Raw genomic sequence first — 10,421 nt, 5'->3', positions numbered from 1 at the left:
TGGTCAGACGAATAAGGATAGGATACGTACTCGTATTGAACTTGGATCTGGACCGCTGGTATTTCCATCTATTGACTTCATGAGCAGATAGATTAGGAAGTAGCAATTTTTTAAGCTTGTAATCAGATACATTTTTCTGTACGTGCAAAGGAGTCCTGCTCCATGTTGCCATAGTCCAGGCATACCCATATATATACTTTGGGTAGATGGCCGATTGTTTTTTTTTACACACAATCGACATAATACAGTACTATTTTTCATCTACGTTCTTTGTTCTTTATTCCAGCACAGTAGCTTGTAGTACTTGCCGAGTCCTAGCAGCTCTAGAGCTTGGTCAACCTTTGTTGCTTCGCTCGAAAAGCAATCATTCATCATGGTGAAAGTACGGCAGTTATCGTGTTGCTGCTCGAATCCGGACTTGTTTAGTTGGTCAAATTGGGAGGTGCTAAATTACTGTGCTGGTACTATACCACACTGTAGCGTTTCGTTTGTATTTGTGAAATATTGTCCAAATATTGACTAATTAGGCTCAAAAGATTCGTCTCGCAAAGTACAACAAAACTGTGCTATTAGTTTTTAATTTCATCTACATTTAGTACTCCATGCATGTACCGCAAGTTTGATATGATGGGGAATCTTCTTTTTGCATAGTGCCAAAGTTGGGAGTTGGGAGTAAAGTAAACAAGAGCTCAATTTGGTGCGGCAACACAATTGGCGACTCCACTGGGATGGGAAAAAAGAAGCACACGATGGATGGCAATGGTCCCAAGGACAGGAGCACCATCGACCCCGACAATGTCACCGTCATCACGCTTGAAGATCTATTTGAAGAAGAACGGCGGGATATTCAGCGAGAACTCGAGGAAGAGATGACAGAGAGGCAGAAGCAAAAGTTGGCATGCTATCAGAAGACGAGGAACGGCGTCATCAAGAAAATAGCTACACCAACTTCTACTGCTCCGCGTAATACCGAGGTGAGTAAACCAATCTGTGCCGAAGAAATTGCTCATCTAATTGATACATCCGTAGCTAGTAAATTTGGTACAAGCATGACGCATATAACACATGAGATTAATGATTCATTTACCAGTAAACTTGACGAATTTAAGGAGCAGTTCAATAAGAGTTTTGAGAATAATTTACCGTGTCAAGTTCATTCAGTAATGCTGCAAATTAATGATGAACAGCTAAGAAAACAGCCGGTGCTTCCTGAGAATAATTCTGATAATTTAGCATATACTAATATCGGATCCGGTACATCAGCTAGTGCTGTGCTGAACGATAACCAAAGTGGCCGGAATTACGTAGGAAATTTGGCCAACAATTTTATGCCTGCTTTCTCACATAGCACTATTAGCCCTACTATTATGACTTCGGTTCCACCAAACCTCAGCAGCAATAACCGGAGTGTTGGTTTTAATTCTAATTTACAACAACCTTTTTATTAGATGGTGGCGTATTATACTCCACCTTTGCCACGGGTACCGGGGTTCCTTATGGGCCGGTACCAGACGCGTGCTTTAATAAAATTCCACAGTCTCACCGTATCTTTCTTTACTGGAGATAGCACCGTATACATATGTTGCATCTGTGCCTCAAAATAATTTGTTACAACCTTTTGAAACTTTATACCGTATACATATGTTGCATCTGTGCCTCAAAATAATTTGTTACAACCTTTTGAAACTTTAAAAGACCAGGTTACTAACTGTCGGCTTTTTATACCGGCAACCTACCGAGGGGTACCCGAGGTAGTTGATTTGTCGGTGGGGGATCACCGGACCTGGAACTCGAAGGTAAAAGCGAGGGCGCAAGATAAGGGTTTATACAGGTTCGGGCCACCAGAGTAGCGTCCATGTCCTGTTTGGGATATTGTGTACTGCGTCCTGTGTTGGGGTGTTGAGGTATGACGACTTGATCCTCTGGTTGGATTCTACCGATCTAGGCACCCTCACCCTCCTTTATATACTCCAGGAGGTGGGAGTCCTAGTCGGATTATAAGGAGGAGTCCTAATAGGACTACACGGGATGAGTCCTAGCTGGATTACAGGGGAATCCTAGTAGGAGTCCGACTTCTTCCTTCCTTGTGAGTACTGGGGATCTATCCCTGTCAATCCCCTGAGCACTTCATAGTCGAACGTAGCAGTCTTCGAGCGCTTCATAGTCGAATGCAATAGTCTTCGAGTGGTCTTAAGATTTTCACCGAGTAGTCTTGGTGCTCCTCGAGTATTTTATCTAGCGGAATCTTCAAAACTTCTCAAAGCTGCCATGAGGCTATGGTGTGCTCAAAGCCTTGATCAATTTGATATTGTAGTCTTCATGTATGAAGGGTTGCGAAAGTCACACTCCATATGGGGTAGCCCTCGAGCCTTAGGTTGAGTCATAGAATTAGGCTGAGGGTCAAAATCTTGAATCTTCTTTCGGCTTGAAAAATTTTTGGGTGTAGCTTATCAGCCCCTAAGCCTTGAATTGATCGAATAATCAACTTAAGGGTCTTGAATCTTCACTCAAGTCATCATCCGAGTAGTCTTACGGCTTCCAGTCTCCGAGCTTATGTGCCAGGTGAGCCGTAGGAGTCACGTCGAGTACTTATTGGCGCTTTAGCCCCCGAGCTTGGAAACTAGCTATCATTGGGGATATTCTGAGTAGTGGTTGGCACTTAGCCCCCAAATTTGGGAGCTAGCTACGCCGTTGGAGGTACGCTTAGTGTCTTGGAGCATCATCGTCCAAACTTGATCTGAAAGAAAAGATGCGTACATTATGTGTTATGCTCTTGTTTTGGTCATATTCTTCCCAAGTAGTTAGACTATTACATTTAGGCTCTCAGTCTCCGGGTAGCCGTTGCCACTGCGTGTGAGATCTTTGTCTTGTATACGCGTATGGGATTAGGCGTGACAAATGCATCCGAGGCTTTCACAAGTTAAGGCGTGTTCTGCTCGAGAAGAGTAGTGCCCTTAAGAGAAGACAAAAGTGAGAGTAGTCGGCACTGCGACAAAAAAGAGAGCGCGATTGCACACAAGAGTTTGCTGCCCTCCGACGTGTAGAGCGCGTGTTGTGCACAAGAGTTTGCTACCCTCCGGCGAGTAGAGCCCGTGTTGTGCGCAAGAGTTTGCTGCCCTCCGATGAGTAGAGCGCATATTGTGCGTGAGAGGAAAGCAACCTGGAAAATAGCTAGAAAAGTAACTTAGCTTGATTCGTTGATGATTGTCGATGAAGCCGTGGCGGTCGTTGATGAAGCCGCGACGGTTGTTGATGAAGCCGACTAGTCGGAGCCGATTTCGACTAGTTGTCGACTTTATGAAGTTTGTCCTGACTAATTTTCTAGTCAAGACGAGGAGTTGAGCTAGTCCGCCCTTGACTAGCTTTGTAGTCAAGACGAGTAGTCGAAGTAGTTGTCGGCGAGCGTTGCGACGTAGTCGGAGTAGTCATCCTCGACTCGTAACTAGTCGAGACAAGTAGTCGACCGTCCTCGACTAGTTTTCTAGTCGAGAACGTGTAGTCTAAGTAGTCATCGGTGACTTGATGCGGCCGAGCATCGGAGTAGCCAGGCTCACATACACCTCTTGTGTGCATCAAGCGAATCGGAGTCGTCGGACTCACGTACATCTCCTGTGTGCATCAAGCGAAGAACTTGAAGTGCATTGGTAGCTTTTTTGTTGTGCGCGTAGCAGAGTACTTTGACATTTTTTATTTGCCGCAGCAGCAGGAGTGCAAAACCGCAACAGCAGCTTTCCGTCTCGATGCACGTGCGGAGCTTGGAGCTTTGCTTCTGCGCTGGATGAGCATGCAACCTTCTGGTGTTTCTTTTTTTGTGTGTGTAGATGAATTCCATTTATTTGACTTGCAGCGGTGGGGAACAACTGGTTGCCTTGATAGCTCCCTTGTCCCTCTTGGATTGCGGCAAAACATCATAATAGCTTACCGAGTGGTACCACAGGCCAGCTGACACCGCCGCCTTGATCTTGATGGGACAGCGACTGTTGAGTTGCTCTCCGTTTCGGACTCGCTTTTCAGCGCTCGGCCTCGAACTAAAACAGACCGCTTCAACAGATGCCTTGAACTTGACGGACAGGCAAGCGCGGGAGACCATGACTTGAGCTCGACGCAAATCGCATGCTGATCCGCCAATCGATCTCGTACGGAGCATCATCGTGCTGGATTCAACTCGGACAGGGATCCGCGGCTTCTCTCGTCGAGTAGATTGATTTTGAAGATGAGGTCCTTCAAGCTCGCTCGATGATCTCGACGATCACCCCTACCTGGCGCGCTAGATATCGGCTTTTTATATCGGCAACCTACCGAGGGGGTACCTAAGGTAGTCGATTTGTTGGTCGGGGATCGTCGGACCTGGAACTCGAAGGTAAAAGCGAGGGCACGAGACACGAGTTTATACAGGTTCGGACCGCCATAGTAGCGTCCCTACGTTCTGTTTGGAATATTGTGTATTGCGCCCTGCGCTTGGGTGTTGAGATATGAGGAGTTGATCCTCTGGTTTGGTTCTACCGATCTAGGTACCCTCATCCTCCTTTATATACTCCAGGGGGCGGGAGTCCTAGTCGGATTACAAGAAAAGTCCTAATAGGACTACACGGGATGAGTCCTAGCCGGATTACAGGTTAATTCTAATAGGAGTCCGACTTCTTCCTTCCTTGCGGGTACTGGGGATCTATCCCTGTCACTAGCATGCTTAGAGAATTTGGTCTAGAACCTAAAGGTAGAGCACGTGCGTATCAAAAACCCTACCTAGATTATTTTGACAACACCATATCCTCGTGGTTTTAAAATTCCTGATTTTGTTAAGTTCACAGGAGAGGATGGTAGGTCCACTTTTGAGCATATAGGACAAATCCTAGCACAATGCGGTGAAGTTGGGACATTAGATGTTTATAGAGTGAAATTGTTTCCTTTATCTTTATCTGATACTATAATTCACATGGTTTGCATCTCTTGCTCCTAATTCTATTGTAACCTGGGTACAACTGGAGCAAAAATTTCATGAATACTTTTACAGTGGTGAAACTGAGCTTAGAGTTTCACATTTAACATCGGTTAAGCAAAAATATAGTGAACTAGTTTCTGATTATATTAGGAGGTTTAGGGATGTGAAAAACTGATGTTTCAATTTGTTTCAGTCTAACTATAGCCAAAAAAGACTTAGCAGATCTTGCTTTTCAGGTTTGCTTGCTCATATTAGAGATCGTTTAGAAGGGCAAGAATTTTCAGATGTTCACCAAGTTTTGTATAAGGCTTTGGCTCAAGAAAATCGTGCTAAGGAAGTTAAACAGTACAGCCGGTTTAGAGAGAATAAGAGTAAAAACACAGAAAAGTCAGCAGTCAATGCTGTAGTCTATGATAGTGATTCGGCTAGTGATGATGATGTTGACATATGCATAGCCGAGTGGGTACAAGCGACTAAGTCTAAACCTTTTGTATGCCCTACTTTGAAACCCACGCCTGCTAAAAGAGAAGAAATTAGATAGACTTTTGATGTTAGCAAGTGCAACAAGATTTTTGATATCTTACTGCAAGGGAAGTTAATTAGACTGAGGGAAGGACATGTAATTCCACCTCCAGAAGAATTGAGTAAAAGGGCTTATTGTAAGTGGCATAATTCCTATTCTCATGCTACTAATGACTGTAATGTGTTTCATCGACAGGTACAATTGACCATTAGTGACGGACGATTGAAATTTGCAGAAGGCACTAAGATGAAGCTTGATAGTGATCTTTTTCCCATTAATGTCATCGAGTTTGAGAACAAGAAGATGCTTATTCGGTCAGATCAAGCCGGGTCTGCAAAAGGGGAAAACATTATTGTTGATGATAATGTTGCCCCAAGGATGATTAAGCCAAAAAATCTGGAAGTGGGAGTATGGAAAGTTAATGAAGGCAAGAAGCAAGTTCCAAGGTTCAGGCCAACAGTTAAGCAGCTGTTGGACAAGTATACATCACGGTAGGCCAGCAATGTGTTTAATCGGCTTGGAGGTGCTAAGCGTCCTCATTCTCCTTCTAGACATGGTTTTAGTGGTCAAAGGTACCGGAATAGAAATTCATATAATCAGCAACCATATCGCGAGATGGGGTCAACATATTTGGGCCGTGCACCTCCCATGCGCCCGCAGATTCCTCCATGGGGTTATAATTGCTCAGCACAATATTCTACTATATCAATGGGTCGTTTTCACCAAGGAGTGAGACCATCTGGGCCTATAATTGCAAGACAAATGTCCAACAAGAGGGCTCGATTTGATCAGGAATCTAGATCACGTGGTGCTATTCATGGTGGCTATATGAATTCAGTTTCTAAAACTTTTGATCCAGCTGAGAGAGAAGCTGGTTTGCCCAGGGGGAAAGCATTTGCACCATCTACAGGTGGCCGCTCGCCTAAACATAATGCATATGGAAAAATTTATATGGGAGGCAAGCAATTCGCATGGGTGCCAGTAGGACAAGGAGGTCATGCAAAGAATTCAATCGCAGGTGGCGTTGATAAGCCAGTGGAAAGTTTAGATGAGTCTACTGGGGAGCCTTAAAATTGGTCATTCCAAACTGAAGGTACTGTTTATGATCCGAAAACGGGTGATATTCCAGGAAAGCAAGGTAATGGCGTGCAGCAGCAAGGCTCTAATATTATTTAGAAGGATACTACAGTAAAAAAGTGCAGCTTGCAGGTTCATTCGGAAGTTGATATACAGAAAAATTCCGAGAAGGCATAAGGTGCATCACTAGACACTGGAACCTCCAAGGATGTACCAATGGCGAACAATGGACTGAACTCTAGTGCTGGCAAGCGACGTGAAAATTCAAGCAATACTAGTGGCAGAGCAGCTAGAAACTTATTTTGACAAACAGTAGGTTGAATGGTAGTTCGTTTGAGCAGTAGAGAATTTTTTCGGCCAAGAGCAGTACATTCATGCCAAGAACAGCAGTACCTCCATACCGGCCGAGAAACTTGGGAGGCAGTAGCAGGATCATGTCAGTTGCACCAGGGACAAAACCAAAGCCTCAGTGGTGCCCTGCAGGACTCACACATACTCAAAAGCGGAGAGTACAGCGGCTGCGAGCACTGGAAATTAGGGAAGAGCAATCTGATATGAGACACGATGAGTGTTTCAATCAAACCAGGCCCATGGTGCCTACGAAGATGACTTGGAAAGAGAAGCGTATTGTGACAGAGGAAGGTAACACCATATATGGAATGAGTATTGGTGAAAATTCAGAAAATAGAAATAACATTCATGATACTATGGATATTAATATGGTGTTCATGTTGCCTTCTGAATTTCGTGCTGCTGAATCAGAAGTTGCTGAGCTTGATCTTGGCCCAAAAAATGCTATATTTGAGAAACCAGAGAAGCCTGGCCAGCACCTGAAGCTTTTATTCATCAAAGGTCATATTGATGGTAAGCCTGTTGGTCGCATGCTTGTTGATAGTGGTGCCGGAGTTAATGTTATGCCTCTTTTGGCTTTTTCTAAACTGGGCTGAGATGAAAGTGATTTAAAGAAGACCAACATGGGACTTAGTGGGTTCTCTAGAGAGCTATCTGAAGCCAAGGGTATTATTTCTATGGAGCTAACTGTAGGGAGCAAAACAATTCCGACTGCATTCTTTATTGTTGATGTCAAAGGCTGATATAATATTCTGTTAGGATGCGATTGGATTCATGCAAATTGCTGCATACCTTCAAGTTTACATCAATGCTTGATTCAATGGGTTGGTGATGATGTGGAGGTGATTGAGGCAGATAATTCAGCTTGTATTGCATTAACTGATGCGCAGGTTGATTGGCAACATGATGGGATGAGATGCTTGACAGGAAGGGATTTTGCAGATTGTGATTATCTAGCTATTGGCAGAGATGGTTTTGTACCAGTAAATCTACAGCTGGCTATGGTAGCTCGACTTAATAATTTATCTTTTTGAACAATGAATAAAGAAGATAGTATCAAGTGGTTGCAAAAGCGTACTGAGCAGTATGGTTCAGGCAAGAACGGTATGCATGAAACTATTGAAGACTTTGACGATGTGGAGAAACTTGGACAGGGGTTCTTATCGGCTGATCCGCTTGAGGAAATTGATATTAGTGATGGAAGTGTTCCCAGGCCTACGTACATAAATGCAAACCTGGAAGCTGATCAGAAAAGTAAGGTATGCGCATTTCTTAAAGAATTTGTTGACTGTTTTGCTTGGAGTTATATAGAGATGCCCGATTTGAGTAGGGAAATCTAGTATTCGAAAAGAACTAGTATAAAAAGATCCGATAGTCAAGATTAATTGTATACTGTGCGCATGTGCAGGGGCCTCCCTCATCAATTTTTGTTTTTTGGGTGCAAAGCTATCGGTCTGGAGCCCGCTCCTAAAGGGGGATTACTGACCGGTATTAAAGGTCGATTTCCCAGTAGTGATTGAAGCAAACCTAACACTTTCTTGATTATTGAATGAAGTTAATTTTCCCATTTCAACATCATGGGGGAGAAATCTAGTGTTCGAAAAGGACTGGTATAAAAAGATCCGATAGTTAAGATTAATTGTATACTACTGAACACTTCACATGTGGTATATGTAGTATACATGGGTAGTATAGGTAGTGTAAAGGTACCATGGTAAAAGAACATAAATGCATAGTTTTTTTAACTAGCGTAAAGTCTATAATATATGGAATCTCACTTTTTACAGTGTAGTAATTACTAAATTACACATAATAATGAACTGTTAGATCTCTTTATACTATATACCACTAAGTAGTAGTATAATACACTGTAAAAGAGCTCCTAAATACTGTACCTTTATTCCCATAGTCGTCTTTGGATTAATTATACTGTGCTTTGAACAATCCTTGCTTTGGAAGAACACGTTACCTTGTTCAAGCACTGGTGAGAGCTACTGCAGTGACTAGGACAGAGCTATTGTAGTGGAAATAATGTCCCTGTGTCGACCCGTCAGAGTTGGGGCAGTGTTCACCGTTGCTGCTTTGTGTAGGTGCTCAAATGCATCTAAGACGACCAAACGTCCAAGTTCATGGAGCTGTCGGCCTGGCTGTTGGGATAAGCGCCCCCTTTACTTTTTGATTCTATGATACGTGGATCTCAAAAAAAAATCTATCTTAAGGTTAGTACCAACCAAACACCTACCAAGGTTAATTATGATAAAGTGTCCACCTTCTTTGATTAGAAACCGCGGATTCAACAAGTGCAACTAGCAACCTTTAATTTGGAGAAGAGGCCGTGCTATTAACCTAGCAAGGCCGGGTCCGTGAGGTACAAAGGTGCGGCTCGCCACATGTGCTCCCCACAAAGGTGCGGCTCCCCACTCCAGCTGTCCTAGCCTGCTTGTTACGCTCTGTTTTAAAAATAAAATCAAGTGCTACAATCAAGTGATATCATAAATGAATAACAACAACATGATCGTGAAAAGAAATAAAGAGAGACTATCAGAGATATACACTTAATCCTGGAAACGAAGCTTAGGCAATCGACGGGGGCTGCGTATGCCTAGAACTCAGCACCATCTTCAACAAACTTCACAACAACTTCTTCTTCTAAGCAACATTGTTTATAGCAAGCGTGAGTACATGACGTACTCAGCAAATATGGATAAAATATGAATGTAAGGCTTAAACATGGAAAGACTTACAGGTTTAACGCAAGCACTTTTAGTTGGTCAAATTTTATTAGCACCTAATTACTAAGATATAAGTATATACCAACTCACATTAATATAAATATAAGCCATAAGCATATGGCACAACCATAAACTATGATTTAAGTCCATCTTCAAGTTCTATTATTATGTGAGGGTTCAGGCCGCTCTTGACTGTGAGCACGGTTGGTATATCAGTTTTACACTTTGCAGAAGTTGTATACTTTCACCACAAGTCGCGTAAAAATTCAGAAGAACTTTAGACCCAACCATGTTGTGCTGATCAGGCACTCATCACACTACCGAGGTGTGACTATATAGGGATGCTACGAGGTCTTTACAAAGATTCCCTAATAAGTTGTAACCTGCTAAGGTTTCGATGTCTGGCGTGCATAAATCTCCATGATGGGTATAGTGTCTTAGCAAAGCCCACTTCCCAAGAGGACTAGGTTATACAATGACTCAGTCCCCCCTCTTACCCTTTTGGTAAGATTACCCAAAACTAGAGTTTCTAATTAACTAGCTAAAACCAGAGCCATGTAGTTCTTGTGGTTGCACTATTTTCCTTGGTGGTCGCTCCATGTTCCAATTAACCATGGTGATTTTGTATTAATCACAAGTATAGCATAAATAAAACAAATTCATCATTATAGTTGATTAGAACCACCATAACCCAATTATTGTAGCTAAGCATAGCTACTTAATAGAAAGATAAAATCCAAATTGATCAAGGTATAAGGATGAAACTAGGCACACCTTAAATAGGACCCATCAATATCAA

At 42.9% G+C, this 10,421-nt stretch overlaps 1 long non-coding RNA gene across 1 annotated transcript; it reads left to right on the top strand.

Moving 5' to 3' along the window:
• The first annotated feature begins 664 nt into the window (after positions 1 to 664).
• Positions 665 to 9,665, top strand: LOC111258276. Its single transcript, XR_002678938.1, has 3 exons — positions 665 to 974; positions 5,658 to 8,149; positions 8,981 to 9,665. It is a non-coding gene; the product is annotated as an uncharacterized LOC111258276 (long non-coding RNA).
• Positions 9,666 to 10,421: the final 756 nt, after the last annotated feature.

Source organism: Setaria italica, chromosome VIII (assembly GCF_000263155.2).
Source record: "Setaria italica strain Yugu1 chromosome VIII, Setaria_italica_v2.0, whole genome shotgun sequence".
NCBI lineage: Eukaryota > Viridiplantae > Streptophyta > Magnoliopsida > Poales > Poaceae > Setaria > Setaria italica.
This window is presented reverse-complemented; position numbering and strand designations above follow the sequence as displayed.